General features: G+C 35.5%; 1 pseudogene; it reads left to right on the forward strand.

Moving 5' to 3' along the window:
* LOC137614979 (uncharacterized) overlaps positions 1 to 7,429 on the forward strand; it is a 7,971-nt pseudogene extending 542 nt beyond the window's left edge.
* The last annotated feature ends 10,265 nt before the right edge of the window (positions 7,430 to 17,694 follow it).

The raw sequence follows: 17,694 nt of genomic DNA on the forward strand, positions 1-17,694 counted from the left end.
GGTTTATTGATGGGACTTTTACAGTAGTGTATCCAGGTATCTTTTACTAGCTTTTTACAGTTTAAAGGTATGAATTGCCAAACAAATCAAATAGATACTTACCGCAATATGCCACATTTAGACTTTCTCCGAGATTAAACTTTTAAAGATTTAATCTGGGTTTTATTTTTGTATATAGATTTGCATTTTGTTTTTGTTTTTGTTATTTGGTTATTATTCAATTTTTTTCTATTTTAATTTATGATCGAACTAGATTATTAATTTATCTCATGATTTTCCTTTATGTTTTTTTTTACCTCTTCATAATTTTTTTGCATATTTGTCGTTTCACAGGAATCGCTCTAAAGTCATATCGCTTAAATAGAAAATAGCTATTAACAAGCATTCAAATAAAAATCGCTCTAAGAAAAAGTGCTCTAGAGACTCTCAGAGAGAGAGAGAGAGAGAGAGAGAGAGAGAGAGAGAGATTTCTACATTTCTAACATAAAGAATCTCTGATTCAAGTTTATCTCGCAAGGAATTTCTTGAAGGACAATTCGAGCAGTACCTTTATTAATTTATTCACCCATTTCTCATAGAGAAGACCTATGGACGACAGAGCTATAGCTCTCCAAGGTGATATCAGTCGAGCAACTGTATTTTTCGGTAGACGATCATTAGCCAGTAATGAAATGCAAACTTAGGCAACTAAAGTTCTTTGAAATATCTCACGAGGGAAAAAAGTGATGAGACGTACACATGTACATGTGAAAGAGTTGAAGGTTTAATTTTCAATTTAATATTTGTATACTTTTCCAGTTCAACTTGCTTCAAAGGGGGACGATTATTACGAAGATATATATATATATATATATATATATATATATATATATATATATATATATATATATATATATATATATATATATGTGTGTGTGTGTGTGTGCGTGTGTGCGTGTGCGTGTGTGTGTATAAACTATGTATAGTTATAGCATACATTTACACATTATATAATATTATATACATATCTGTATACATGAGCATAGATTATACCTGTTAAAACTACTTCCTTGAAGTTGGGTTATTTAGTTAAGCCTATGCCCACTGCCAATAACTGGTTGACGCGTGCAAGGGAATACGATCATAAAAAAACATTCTGCCAAATACAGTATCATGACTGATGCTTTCAGATATATGGATGCATCATGGTTAATAGACAAGGGGTACATCATAGGGTTCACCACTGCTGTCAAACACACCAGTGAAAGAATGGAAAATGAGAGCAAGTACTTTGAATGTCGGTACTACGCGGATGCACAAGTTAATGTGTGGATGCACCGGTTAGGTAATAATTGAGAAGAGGGTGAATGCAACTAACTTTATTTCAATGGAGCAAGAGTTTAAATAGAACCTGTTCAAAGGAGGAGCGTCTCAAATATTCAATCATAATGGTGTAAGAACATACAGGCTTAAAATGTTTATGATGTGAGGAGTGAGCGATACCAATTAAAAAAAAAGAAAAAAAAAAAAAAAAAAACAAGGAATACCCGTAAAGTGTAAGAGCATCGTGCGTGATAAACGTCCTTATGGGAAGCCACTTCACCACCTTCAAGTTCTCCATCAACCCCTCCACTCCTCACTAAGTAGATAAACTATTCAACATCAACCAAAGTAAATGTGAATGCCTTAGGACAGAGACGCTCACCACGTGACGTGCTAGAGCACCGACAAAGCCACCCACCACCCATGTATACCCCACCTCGCTTGCGCCTCAACCAAATGACCTCCCTAGCGTCTTACTGACACCCATCGGCCGCAGTTATGGTAATAACACTCCGATCTCTGGGGTTGCTGCGAAGAAATATGCAAATAGTTATCAACGGTCAATAAAAGTATATGAAGGCCATCGCTTCCGTTGGTGCCCTTCGCTGTCACTAATCTTTTCTTTTTACATGTTGCAAGTACGTGCATGCAATTTTTGGTAGGCACAGGTGCTTGCCGTCCTCTCCTGCCAAAGCCACTCCCCAGGATACGATGCAGTCTATAAAAGTCTACATACGTCTGCCTGGTAGCTGCCAACCGATCTCTGATATGCCCCAGAGTTATGAAAACTTCACATTATTGTTCAGAAACGACAAATATATTGGGAAGTTTCACATTGCTGATATAACATTGCCAATCATTAGTGCTGATTTCCTCTCACATTTCCACCTCCTGGTTGATGTAGCTCACCAACGGGTAGTCAACACGGATTCTTACTCCCCGACACCTCTCCATCCAGCCCCCTCAGACCTCGCTCTCCACATCAGTGCACCCACAGATGCCTACACCAACCTCCTCACATTGTACCTGGATTTTTTCCATCTAGAACTTTGTCAAACACCATACCAAGACGACAGGGCCCCCTTATTCGTTAGATTCAGGCCTCTGACATCGGATTATATGGCAGACACTATTCAAAAGTTCACGTAAATGGAGGAATTTTTTATTTCTTATTTTATCACTCGTTCTTCTCTGCCCTATTAATAGACCATCTCGTCATTTCAGGCTGGCACAAGCAGTATTATGTTTGAATTTCTGTGACATTCTTGCTCGCAAGTTGCTGTATAAAATTTTGATGACTGTTTAATAAAGTTCATCTTATCTCTCAGTTATCACCTAACTGGCTGCTATGGAGGAGGAAGAAGAAGAGCAGAGTAAACAAAGGTCAACAATTTGCGTGCTCCCTTTTTTTGATATTTTTTGTGAACCAGGACAATATGAACGACTAAGGTAATGTCATAAAGTCTTTAAAGTATCAAGGATAGCATAAGAAGTGAACTTTACTTAGTGACAGTGAAATTTAGTGTAGACAGGTAAAGGAAATCTACAATTTCCTAGCCTGGCTGGGGAGGCCATAATCCTCAGACCATGGCTGTGACATAAGAGTAGTGAGGTGTAGTGTGTTCTAACGAAGTGAAAATTATTTTGTTTTACACTCCACCCATTAAGAGAAAAGACTCGTCGGTGTGATTTTTTCAGGAAAACCAAGCGTGAGTGATGATGATGATGTAATTTTTGAAAAGCTGAGAATTGATATCGAAGATTTGATTGGTCTTCAAGAAATGCAAGGTAATAAAGTGATCTTGAATTTCCTGAATCAGTATGTGTATAAAATTTTTCTAAATAAATATGATGAAAAAGTTATTTGTTTACCTAATGGACTAGAAAAGAAAGTGGCTAATTTTAGCAATATATTTACATTTGTTTCGATAAGGTACGCTCCATTTGATATGGAAAACAGTGTATTGAGTGATGTATTGAGCTCGTACGGGAAAGTTATTGGAATACATGATAATACCAACACTCATGGTAGACGAAAAGGACTTTTGAACGGAATATGGACGGCTAAAATGGAAATCAAGAAAAACATCCCATCGTCGCTCTCTATAGGCGGATATAATATAAATTTCATGAACAACGGCCAGAAAAGGCCATGTCTCAAATGTGGCAGTGAGAATCATTTTGCAGTAGATTGCTGCTTAGACAAAATTGTGAATATTTTCAACATAAGAAGGATTTTCCTAGTTTACCGAAACCACAAGGTAATGAAGCAAAAGGGAGCAAACAGACTATACAGAAGGGAATGCAGGAATCGATAAGTGAGGATACACCATATAGTAATGATGTTCAGAATATCGAGAGTACAGTAGTGGAAAATGGAAATAACGAAAAACTTATTCCAGCAGAAAGGAAGGACATTGAGCTTGCAGATAGTGAAGAAATCCAAATCTGCGAAGAAAAGGATTCAAAGAACGATGAGGCGATGATATTTACCGATGAGAAGGTAAACAGTATACCAAGTTGGGGAGTGCCTGAAATGGTGGTTACACATGAAACTACACTTGATAAGAGCAATACTATTACGACGATTGCCGACGTACATCAAGACGACAGACAACTGGACCTTGACTTAGGATATGAAATTGATCAAGATGGAAAACGGGAAGGAGGAGGTCAAACTGAAGCAGATTGTATTGAAGATAGATCTATGGAGACTGATGGGAATATGTAAAGTGCGCGTGAAAACGGAATATGGAAAATGACGTAAAATTAGAATCTCAAAACAGAAAATAGGGACACAAAAATCTTCAACATCTGAAGACAACAATGATGAAGAAAACTGAAAAAAATTACGAGACCAGATGAGGAAAAAGGTAGAATTTTCCTAATTTTACCCCTTCAAACTCTTAATTGGCTGTTTAAATGTGAATGGCATTGTATTGTGTTTTTGTTTATAAGCTCAGAATTACTGACACAACACAAACCTCCCCATTTTTCACCATACATATTATAATTGCTGTTATTATTATTATTATTATTATTATTATTATTATTATTATTATTATGTTTATAAGTGTCTGTGAGTGGTTTTGGTGTATGGTTGTTTGGGCGCACTGTTGTATTGGGATTGTTATACGTGGGTAGTGTTTCGTTTAAAGAAAAAAACGGCAAGGATAACGTAGCAGAGGTGAGGTGTGTTCCTGGAGAAGGCAGAAGGGGGCAGCAGTTCTGGAGAGTTCATATCAGTCACCTCCGTTGCTGTGCTCTAGTAACCCTTTCAACTAATATATTAAAGAGAAAACTCAACGTGTTGTCTCACTTTTACCACAAGCTATCTAGGCGTTATGGAGGGTGTTAAATTCGACCTGAAGCTGATTCCGGAGTATGACGGCAGCGGCGCTAAGTCAGTGGTGGAGTGGCTGGAAAAACTGGAACTAGTGTGCAACTTCCAAGGGGTCAATGACGTGGCGAGCGTGATTCCACTGCGCCTCACCGGCAGCGCCTTCGCTGTCTACCTGCAGTTGGCACCGTGTTGAGAGTTGATGAGCATGACTTCAGTGTCACCTACAATCCTGAGACTAACCGCTGGACCGCAGCTTGGAAGTGGGCAGATAACAAGGAGCCGAGTGTTTTACAGAATAAAGTGGAAACCTACCCCATTCCTCAAGAGGCAAGGCATCTATATGAAGAGGAACTCTAGGGATGGATAAAGGATGGATGGTTAGTGCCGTATGACGAGACCAAGTATGGTAAAGCTAAAGGCCTGATTCCACTCATGCCAGTCATGCAGCACAACAAAGCAAAGGTGCGCCCTGTGATGGACTTTAGGGAGCTAAACACCCACATCGAAGCCCTCACTGCAGAAAGTGATGTGTGTGCAGAAAGGCTGTGGGAGTGGAGGAGGCAAGGAGTGAATATGTCTGTGATAGACCTTGCCAAGGCCTTCCTGCAAATTAGGATTCACCCATCCCTGTGGCCTTATCAGATAGTTTGCTTCAAGGGCCAAAAGTACTGCCTGACTCAGTTGGGTTTTGGTCTTAATGTGGCACCATTAATAATGAGGGCAGTCTTGAGCTGTGTCCTCGCTCAGGACCCGGTAGTGAAGAGAGGAACATCATTCTACATTGATGACATTTTTGTCAATGAAGATCTTGTTAAGGCCACCCACGTGAAAGCACATCTGCACAGCTTCGGGCTAATGAGTAAACCACCCGAACGTCTTGTTGATGGGGCACGAGTGCTAGGCCTAAGGGTCTGGGGGGAGCATGGAGGACTATTCTGGAGAAGAGATAACGAGGTGATGGAAGTACCTAAGGACCTTACGCGAAAGTCTATTTTTTTCCTACTGTGGCAAGCTGGTGGGTCACTACCCTGTGTGTGGTTCGCTGCAGGTGGCAACGGCATTTGTCAAGAGGAAAGCCAATGAAGTAACACAGGGATGGGACGATGTCATCAAAGATGGAGAAATAAGAGCACTTCTGGAGGAAGTTGTTGAAAAAGTCAGAGAAAGTGACCCCGTGAGAGGCCGGTGGAGTGCCAGCGGTAGCAAGGCCAAGGTTTGGGTGGACGCCAGCTCCATAGCACTCGGTGTTGCGGTGGAATTCAATGGGAGCATTGTTGAAGAGGCTAGTTGGCTACGAAAAAAGGATTCGTGCCACATAAACATGGCAGAGTTAGACGCTGTTATAAAAGGACTAAACCTTGCGTTGTCCTGGGGGTCAAGGAAGTGGAAGTGATCACGGATTCGTTAACAGTACATCCTTGGATCTCAGATGCCATCTCGGGGGAAGGTAAACTTAAGACAAAGGCGGCAAGTGAGATGCTTATTAGGAGGCGAATTGGGATAGTTCTCTCCTTGATAGAGGAATGCGGCCTGCAGCTGTCCGTATCTCTCGTACTGTCTATGAACAATAAGGCAGACAGCTTAACGCATGTGCCTCAGCGCTGGTTGAGACCTCCCGCCACCCACTCCAAGGATGAACATGTGTGTGCCGCCAGCACCAGTGCAACCGACATCGACAAGATCACAGAGATCCACCATGCAACGGGTCATCCAGGCGTCAAGCGTACACTGTATTTTGTGAAGAGAGTAAATCCTGCAGTTACCAGGCAGCAGGCTCAGGCAGTCGTCGCCAATTGTGAGATATGTTAGTCCATTGACCCTGCACCGACAAAGTGGCGAAAAGGAGGCCTGAGCGCTGAGAAAGTGTGGCAAAGGCTAGGGATGGACATTACTCATTATGGGGGCCAGCACTACCTAACACTCATAGACTGCGGGCCATTACGTTTTGCCGTCTGGCACCGCCTGAGGCTCCAGACCAGCGAGAGCGTCATCAAATAGCTGGAGGCAGTGTTCTGTGAACGTGGGGCACCTGAAGAATTACTGACTGATAACGACACTGCTTTCCGCTGCAGATTGTTTGCTGATTTTGCAAAGAAGTGGCCCATCTGGCTTTGTTTCCGGTGTGCTCATGTTCTGTCTGGTAACGGCGTGGTTGAGAGATGCCATCGCACAGTAAAGGTCATTGCTGCAAGAAAAGACTGTTCTGTGGAAGAGGCAGTTTACCTATACAACTTGAGGCCTCAGGATGATCGCACACCGTCAACAGCACCAGTGAGTTTGTTATACTAATATCCAGTAACGGTCCGCATAGTGGATCAGGATTCCCATGAAGAGAGCGAACCAGAGATTGATGGCCCTTACCAAGTGAGAGACGAAGTGTGGGTAGAGCCACACAATGCACCGTTCCATGAGCGACACAGAAGAGGCATGGTAACAAAAGTAATATCCTACCAGGCCGTAGAAGTCGATGAAGTTCCCCGCCATGTGAAGGACCTGCATCGATGCACCTCCAGGGAAGTAGAAGCTATAACGACGGCCGACGAAACGGACAAGGAGATTTACATTGGAGTAATACCCCGGACTGCTGACAAGGAAGAAGGGTTATCTGGCGCAAGTGATGAGTCGGACAATGATGAACCAGAATGGACGCTGCCGCGGCGGTCATCAAGGATCAGAAAAGCTCGCACATGTACTGTATGTGAACAAGAGTCGGGGGCAAGGGATGTATTTTCTAAGTGTGAATGTGATTCAGTGGGAAGTGTTGTATTGTGTTTTTGTTTATAAGCTCAGAATTACTGACACGACATAAACCTCCCCATTTTTCACCGTACATACTATAATTGTTATTATTATTATTATTATTATTATTATTATTATTATTATCATTATTATTATTATTGTTGTGTTTATGTTTATAAGTGTCTGTGAGTGGTTTTGGTGTATGGTTGTTTGGGCGCACTGTTGTATTGGGATTGTTATACGTAGGTAGTGTTTCGTTTAAAGAAAAAAACGGCAAGGATAACGTAGCGGAGGTGAGGTGTGTTCCTGGAGAAGGCAGAAGGGGGCAGTAGTCCTGGAGAGTTCATACCAGTCACCGCCGTTGCTGTGCTCTTGTAACCCTTTTAGCTAATATATTAAAGAGAAAACTCAACGTGTTGTCTCACTTTTACCACAAATGGATTAAATGATGTGGGTAAACAAATGAAGCTGTTATCCTTGTCTAGGTATTATGATATAGATGTTTGGTTACTGCAAGAACAAAATGTGAAGGATGTAAAGGATTTGAGTTTTTTCATTAATTATTTTGATGTTTTGTTAAATCCAAGTAATAATCTTAAAGGAGGCACAGCAGTTTATACAACTGAATTTAAATCTTTGTCTGTTATTAGCAAGGAAATGGATACGGAGGGACAGATAATAGGAGCTAAAATATCTTTCTTAAATCATGAGATCCCAATTGTGAATATCTACAGTATGCTCCTTCAGGTACAGATAAAAAAAAAGAAAGAGGGGATTTTTGGGGAAATAAAATGTTATATTATTTTCGTAAAACGTTAAAAATGTAGTTTTTGGTGGGAATTTTAATTCTGTTACATCTGACGGAGATGTTAGTACGGGGAAAGATAATTTAGTGCCAAAATCCTTGCAGGCTTGCATAAAAGATGTTGGATTGAAAGATGTAGCTCACACGTCTAAAGGTATTCCACAATATACTTACTTAAGAAAAGGTTATGGTTCTAGGATAGATCGCCTCTATACTAAAGAGCTGCTCCATATTGTGATATGTACCGAAACAGTACCTGTGGCCTTTTCTGATCATTGTATGGTATTAGCAAAATTCAGGACAGGAGATGTGCAAAAAGGGAAAGGATTATGGAAACTGAATGCATCTTTACTGGAAACAGAAGGGATAGGTGAAAATTTTGAAAGGATTTGGAGTCATTTAAAACTTGAAATTTTTTTTTTTAAATGTAACTGAAAGGTGGGAATTTGCAAAAAAGGAATGCAATATGTTCTTCATCAAAGTTGCAACTATGGTATCAAAAGAAAAATATGGCTTAATCAATTTATTACAATATCGATCAGAATATTTATATGGATTATGAAATGTTGAAAATGATAAATATGATGGAATTAATGCCTTGAAAAATAAAACAAATGGTCTTCAAAATGAACTTTGTGAAGGAGTTAAAGTAAAAGCAAATCTAAAAGATCGAGTAGAAGGGGAAAATTGTCATTACACTTGCTTGGGAAAGAGAAACTGCGTAAAGGTTATAACCTGTTAAGGAAGATAAAAGAGATGAGTGGAAATATGCTATTAGATACAAGTGCTGTTCTTATGTTTCTTAAAGATAATTTTAAAGTGATGTATGAATTTATTGAGGGAGATCATGAAGAACAATCATATTTTCTTGAGAAATGCAATAAAAATATAGATAATGAATACAATGAAGTTTTATGGGAGGAATCTGAAATAGATGAAGTATGGATATCATTGAATAAAATGAAAAATAGAAAACCCCCAGGAAGTGATGGGTTAACTGTGGAGTTTTACAAAAGATTTGGGGATGTTATTAAAAACGTTTTTTTTTTTTTTTTTCAGATGTAATAAAATGTGTGATGAAAGATAGAAATTTATCATATTCACAAAATTTTGGATAAATAAAACTATGCCCAAAAGATGAGAATTTGGAATTGGTTGAAAACTGGAGATCTATCACTTTATTAAATGTTGATTACAAAATTCTAGCAAAATCAATTGCAAATTGTTTGAAACTTGTATTAGGAAAAATTATATCACCAGAACAACATTGTGGCGTTCCAGGCAGATCTATGAATCACTGTAATAATATAATAAGAGACATAATAAAATATGTGAGAGAGAATAACTTGAAAGCAGGGTTATTCAACATGGACTGGTCCAAAGCTTTTGATAGGGTAAACTTGCCCTTTCTTTTCAGACTTATGGAAAAGTTTGGATTTTAAGAGAAGTTTATTTCATGTCTTGAAATATTGTATAAGCAATATCAGAATATGATATATGCCAATGAACTATTTACAGGTACTTTTAATGTAAGAAGATCGGTTAGACAAGGTTGTCCCCTATCAATGTTGTCTATAATTTTCCAAGAGCCATTGTACTTAGAATTAAAAACCAATACTAAAATTATACCACCTGCGCTACCAAACAACGTCAAAATTAAATTACAAGGATTTCCTGATGATAAAACGGTAATTTTTGCAGACGATGATACGTTAATAGAAATTGGCAATGAAATTAAAAGATTTGAAGCTGTGACTGCCTCATCATTAAATAAAGAAAAATCTGTCATCTTAGGTATTGGTGAATGGGCAGGCAAAAGAGACTGGCTGTTAAATTGTTTTAAAGTTGTGGACTGTGTAAAGATTCTAGGAATTTACTTCAGCAACTCGTATTTAAAGACTTGTGAAATAAATTGGTCAATCAAAGAGAAAAAAAAAATATTTAAATATCAGTTAACATGTGTAAAAGGTATTTAACACTATACCAGAAAGCCTTGATAATTAACTCATTGATATTGTCTGACATATGGTATGTAGCTCACACACTTGCGTTAAGTAGAAAACAAGCCCACAGAGTGAATGCAATTATTTTTAAGTATATATGGTGTGGTATGTATCGTCCTATAAAGCGTAGCACCCTACATTCGTCAAAGTTAGAAGGGTGGTTGGGGATAATAAGTGTTGAAGAGAAGGCAAGATCAGTATTTAGTATCACTTGTTTAAGAAGTATAATTAATCAATGGAAACGGGTTAACAAGGTATTATTTTTCCGTAAGACTGAATGGTATGATACAGTTGGAAAACTTACTAGAAATAGCAAATTTTACTCTTGAATATTATTCAGAAGCAGTAAATTGTATTAGAAAAGCTTATCACGACAAAAGATTCCCAAATATAAGTAAAAAAGGAATGTATTCAATCATTTGGATGAAGGAAACTCCTGTAGTGGAAAATAATTATCCCACACTTAAAAGGAAAAATATTTGGCGAAACATCAATAGTACATTCATCAAAGTAGAGGATAGAGAATTTGTATTTAGGTATATTAATGAGTCACTAGCAACAAAACAAAGGCTCCATATGTTGAAATTAAAATAAGATTCAAAATGTAACCAATGTGGTGAAACCGAGTCTTAGATGCATATCTTTTACTTTTGTAGGGAAAAGAAAGATATTGTAAAATGGTTTGATTCAGTGCTAAGGAAATGATGTAAACTGAATGGTTATAGTTTCATGAAACTATTACTCTATGATATAGAAGGAAAATCTAATATTGATAAAAACACTGCAATTTTATTGATAACATGTTATTTGTATTGTCTATGGATGTGTAATAAACACAGCGATAGCTACAAAGATATAATATTTTTCTTGAAAAATAAATTACAATTCCAAAGGATGTATATTAGATGTAGATATACAGACAGTATATCAAAGTACACAACAAAAGAATTTTTAGACTACGTATTTTGATTTATTTATATTTGTAAACATGAATTCCTATCTATATTCTGTTATACTTTTATTATATTTTTGTAAATGGAATAATTACACAAATAATGTAAATGAATGAATATAATTGTATTTTTATGATAGAAAAAAAAAAAAAAAACTGGCTGCTCGCACAGAGTACTATAACCCAGATTATGTTTTTTTTTTCCCACATCTCTTCCTCCGAATGAATTCAATTATCACATCACGGCGATAAGATTTTTGTTATTCTTCTCATGAATAACAGTTCTTAAGTGGATAAGCTTTTTACTTTAACGGAAACCTCTCCTCCTTCCTTAGTTTAATTGATTTACCTTACTTCTCTTCTATCCTTATAGCGAATATATAATATCTTTAAAACACTTATCTCAATTCTGCATAATATATTTTCCTTTTTTTTTCCCAAATGCTGAGGACATATTAATTGTAGAGTAGATTTGACATGGTCAATTAAATCCTTTTCAAATATTTTGGTGCCTATTAGTAGGAAAAGATAGCCTGAGAGGTCCGGAAGAAAAACAAAGTGGAGGTATACAATATGTTAAGCTCTGAAATGTTAGGTGAATAAAAAAGATAGTGTTTCTAGCTTTCAAGCTTATTCATTTGACTCACTTTTTTTGTTATTATTTTCCAATTAGATTGTTATAAAGATCCCCTACCTTGGTACATGCCCAACCTTGTCCCATCGTCACAACCAGTCAAGATATTTCATTTAATAATTGAACGTTAATACCTTAAATGGCAGTTTTCAAGTTTGTAAGTGGAATTAGTTATAAGTATTTTATATATATATGAAATTTTGTAACGATATTTTAATAGCTGAATAAAGAACTAGTATAATACACACTCACACACATATATATATATATATATATATATATATATATATATATATAAATATATATAAATATATATATACATATTTATATATATATATATATATATGCATATATATTTACATATATATGTATATATATATATATATATATGCATATATATATATATACATATATATATATATATATAAATATATATATATATATATATATATACATATATATAAATACATATATATATATATGTATATATATATATATATATAATATATATATATATATATATTTATATATATTTATATATATATATTCATATATATATATATATATATATATGTATATATATTTATATATAAAAATAAATATATATATATATATATATATATATTTATATGGATATAAATATAAACATATATATATATATATAAAATATATATATATATATATATATATATACATATATATATATTTATATACATATAAATATAAACATATATATATATATATATATATACATATATGTATATAATATATATATATATATTTATATATAAATATAAATATATATATATATATATATATATGGTTTTAGGGTTTGACTTAGTGGCTCATCAGAATTCAAAGGAAAGTAAATAAAAAGAGCAGTTAACGAATGGAATTAGAAAATGAAATCAGATGATTTACGGACTGGAAGTAGGACTGAGGCAGGGGGTTGGAAAGAAACTATGAGGAAAATTCTATTAAAGAGAAGAGAAAAGGCGACGAAATTGTGGTGTATTGTCTTTTAAAAGAAAGAAGGCCGAGTAGAGCACTACACATAATTACCGGAAAATTAGATTCTGAAATCCCACATTGCATTGCGAAAAACGAAAAGCAGTAAATTTTTTAAAACGAAAAAGCCTTAAGAATCCAAGAGAGAAATTTTTTCACACGAGTGAAATTTCACTTCAACAAAGAGAAAGTATCACTGTAAATCATATTTTATTGAAGGGTGATTGCTTAGGGCAAAAGATGTTTTAGACAATATTTCAAAGAGAGTATATCTATGACAACGGAAAGTTAAACAAAAGTAGACAGAGGGATAGGGTAGGATGCTATACACAACGGCATTTAAAGCAACTGCTGTATGTTGCTATGACCTAATTCTATCTGGATTAAAACTATCTCGCTCATACTTGTTTTTGAAATGATTACTGTATAATACGCATATGATTAGTTTATTTGGTACGGTTGTTATATTTTTCTTATTATACAATAACACACACATACACACACACACATATATATATATATATATATATATAAACATATATATATATATATATATATATTATCATCATCAATGTCAGTTTTGTGTATTTATGGTCTTTTCTACCAATCTATACACGAACATTTTCTTAGCTAATCAATCTATCGTCTCCTCTTCCTTCCCCTGCTTCCTTTGCAATCTTTCGTGACCCATTTTAGTTTTCAAGATATCCTCTACTTTTGTTTGCTCGCGTTTCCATCTTGCTCTTCTACGATCTGTTATTGTTATTCTCGTCATTATTTTTTCCAGAGCTATTTGAGTTGTAATTAAATTAGCTTATGTTTTAAGGCTACAATAAGGCTCCAAGTTCCCGGTGCATATTGTATATCGAAAGCACTCCACCCCATGCTTTTGGTTCTTTTAATTTTGTTCATAAACCTTATTTGTTGTTTCTCAGTATTTTCATTGAACATTACATTAATTTTATATATATTCATTTTCAGTCCAACATTTATGCTTTCTCTATGCAAATCTCTTAACATCTTTTGCAATTCATCCCATTATTCACTAAAGACAACCATGTCACCTGCAAATCTTAAGATGGTAAGGTATTCCACATCATTTTTTTCCTGAATATCCCAAATCTGAATTAGTAAAAACTCCTTTTAAGCGCGGTGTGAATATTCTAGGAAAGATGATCTCCCTGTCCATCTCCTACCTTAATTGGAATTTTCTTACTTTTTTTATGCTGTTTTACGATTACTGTACTATTTGTTTAGATATCTTCAAGTGTTCTTCATCACCCAAGGGGTTACTGCACTGTAATTGTTCAGTGCCACTTTCCTCTTGGTAAGGGTAGAAGAGACTCTTTAGCTATGGTAAGCAGCTCTTCTAGGAGAAGGACACTCCAAAATCAAACCACTGTTCTCTAGTCTTGGGTAGTGCCATAGCCTCTGTACCATGGCCTTTCACTGTCTTGGGTTAGAGTTCTCTTGCTTGAGGGTACACTCGAGCACACTCTCCTATCTTATTTCTCTTCCTCTTGTTTTGTTAATGTTTTTATAGTTTATATAGGAGATATTTATTGTTGTTACTCTTCTTAGAATATTTAATTTTCCTTTTTTCCTTTCCGCACTGAGCTATTTTCCCTGTTGGAGCCCCTGGGCTTATAGCATACTGCTTTTCCAACTAGGGTTGTAGCTTAGTAAGTAATAATAATAATAAGTGTTCTTACATAAGATTCATTTATTCCTACACTTTAGGGGTCTTTCATTACTGCTGAAGTTTTAACAAAATCAAAAGCTTTCTCATTATTATTATTATTATTATTATTATTATTATTAGTAGTAGTAGTAGTAGTAGTAGTAGTAGTAGTAGTAGTAGTAGTAGTAGTAGTAGATAGTAGTAGATAAGATACGTCCTTGGTTGGAAAAGCAGAATGCTATAAGCCCAAAGGCTGCAACAAGGAAAAAATAGTTCATTGAAGAGAGGAAATAGGGACATAAACAACAAGAGAAACAAAGAAAAACTAAAACAGATTATTTTAAGAACAGTGAAAATATTAAAACAGATCTTTCACATATACACTATAAAAAGAGACTTAAATAAGCTCTTTCAACATAAAAAGATTTTCGTAGTTTTGAACTTATGAAGGTGCACTGATATAAATACCTGATGAGGAAGATAATCCTGAAACTTAGTCACAACTGGAATAAAACTAATAGAATACTATTTATCATTGAGCCTCTCGAAGGAGAAGGCATAACTATTACAATTAACTTCATACCTAGTATTATGAACAGGTTGGTATTATCTGGGAAGATCTGAATGCAAATGATGATGAAAATTATTGATAAACTTATGCAACAGGATTAACGAACTAATAGAACGACAGTGCCAGAGATTTATTTGACCGTAGGCTCCTGCCCAACAAATCAAGATGATATTCAGTGGAACAAGACTCGTAAAAGGATAAAATGAAAGAATTCAAACACATCTTCATAGTAGATTGATCGCTAAAAAATCAGAATAGACTTTTTCAATGAGCCTTTTTTTTTTTTTTTTTTTTTTTTTGCACATGAAAAAGAGACAGACCTAACGTGTTTCTCAGAAGTGAATTTGCTGTCAGGATTCGAATCTAAAATCTTAAAAGACTCATACATAATTAAAGAAACATTATCAATGCTGTTTTCTGGATGTTGACGAGCCAGTGTCCTCGATCTACCTGCAATCACACTTTGAATTTTGTTAGGACTCAACTTCATGCCCCATAATTTGCACCATGCACAGATTTGAGCTATATCTATATTAAAGGATTTATGAGCCCCAGATCTATATTAAAGAGATGGAATTGATATACAGAGAGTAGCATCATCTGCATATGCAATGAGCTTGTTTTTTAGGCCAAACCCCATGTTACGAGTATATGATACGCAAAGTAATGGGCCAAGAACACTACCCTGAGAAACACAAGATATCACTTTCTTATACTCACTATGGTGCCTGTCAACAACAGCTTGTTGCGATCTATTACATAAAAATTCAATAATGATGCAAATAAATAACTCACCCACTCCGAACTGTTTGAGTTTGAAAACAATGGCCTCATGATTAACATAGTCAAAGACAGCACTAAAATCAAGGTCAATTATTCGAACTTACTGTCCACAATCAACGAATTTCTGTACAACATTGGAGATTGTAAGTAGGGCATTACAAGCTCAAATGCCTTTATAAAAGCCCAATTGCAAACTAGGGAACCGATGGTTACCTACAGGAAACTTTTTTTTATGTTTATCCAAAAGTCGTAAAAAAACTTTAGCTTATATGGGAATTATGGAAATTTTAAGGTGGGGGGTAATCAACTGGACTTCGAGCTATCATGAACGCATTTATGTAATGGAGTAACTACCAGTTCTCCAACAAGCATTAAAATATTTTGCTAACTAGTTGAAAGTAACAGATAACTTAGGAGCTAAGAAATCTACAGTCTCTAAAAAAAGAAAAAAAAAAACAGTGAAAAATTACCGTAATCTTTCACGATATCAAAAAGCTAAAACTTGTTAGTTAGCCTCAGGAATGAGGAAGACCAAGTTTCTTATTACTCTGCTTCCTGTCGAACATGTGAGCAAAAAGTGTTACATTTTCTTTGTACGGTGATTGAAAGAGACATCTGATTCAAATAAAGGAGGAACTATTATGTCGACACCAAAGAGTGTATATTTAAGGGTAGCCCACAGCTTATGTACCTTGTTTGTTCCATGAAGAGTTTCTTTTTATGGTTAAATTGCATTCCTTTTCAGTTGAGGTATCAAATCTCTGAGAAAAAGCTCTAAGCTGAGTATAATTATTCCAAGTTAAATGCAATCTGTTACCCTTCTAAAGATTATACACCTCCTGCTTCTCCAAATAAAGTATTTACAATCATCACTGAACCATGTTTTGTCTTCTACTGGGTTCCTTTGAACATGGAAAAGGATATGCCTAATAATTCTCATTTAAAGTAACAACAGTCACAATATTATCAATAATTGTGCCTAATTCAATTTCAAAAGATCAGAGGAAAAGGCCATTCCAGTCAGCTTGAGATTTTATACAAATCTTGTATGAATGTGGCACCTTAGGTACAGGCTGCCCAGTTTTAACTATGAATGAAATCAAAGCATGATCAGATGTCCCAACAGATGAACCAACTTTACTTATTACAATGACAAGGGAGTCGGTGTATACGAGGTCCAATCAGATACCAGACCTGTGAGTAGCATCACTTATGATTTGTTTACAGCCTGATTCAGATGCAAAGTCCAAAGATCTTAAGTCATGGTGATCAATAGGAGAAACAGAATTCAACCTCTCCCTATGGTGAGCATCAGAATCACCACCAAAATAAACAGAGGCCTTTTTACCATCTTGTATCTTAACTGTAATGGGAAGAAAAAAAGAAGGCAATGCAGCGGGATGTCCCAAGAACAAACCCACCAACCTCGATCACTCCGACAGAGAAATATCTCTACAACACAAACTTTTCCCCATACGCTATCTCTAACTGTGCTATTGGACAAACAGGACATTAAAAAAACATATTTTTAATACTATCTTTCTTATAACTAAAATACTTAATACAAAATGAACAGTATTCAATTAAAGCTCAATATCTATTATTGTAAACGAAGTGAGTGACCTTATATGAAATTAAAAAAAAAAAATTGTGTACGAATCTCACCCAACCCATAGCCCAGTCATTCCCTTTTATTATCATCACCGGTGGTGTGGTCAAAGACTCTTATACCAATGAATATTTTCAAATGAAATTTCACGGGATTATTTAGATACACTGTATATAAGCTTTGTTTTTGGCAATTTTCATGTTCATGCCTATTATAGGCATGTCCTGGCTGTCTCTTTTGTTCGTAAATGACGATTTTTAGCTA

The sequence above is a fragment of the Palaemon carinicauda genome, chromosome 21, assembly GCF_036898095.1.
Source record: "Palaemon carinicauda isolate YSFRI2023 chromosome 21, ASM3689809v2, whole genome shotgun sequence".
In the NCBI taxonomy this organism is placed as follows: Eukaryota; Metazoa; Arthropoda; class Malacostraca; order Decapoda; family Palaemonidae; genus Palaemon; species Palaemon carinicauda.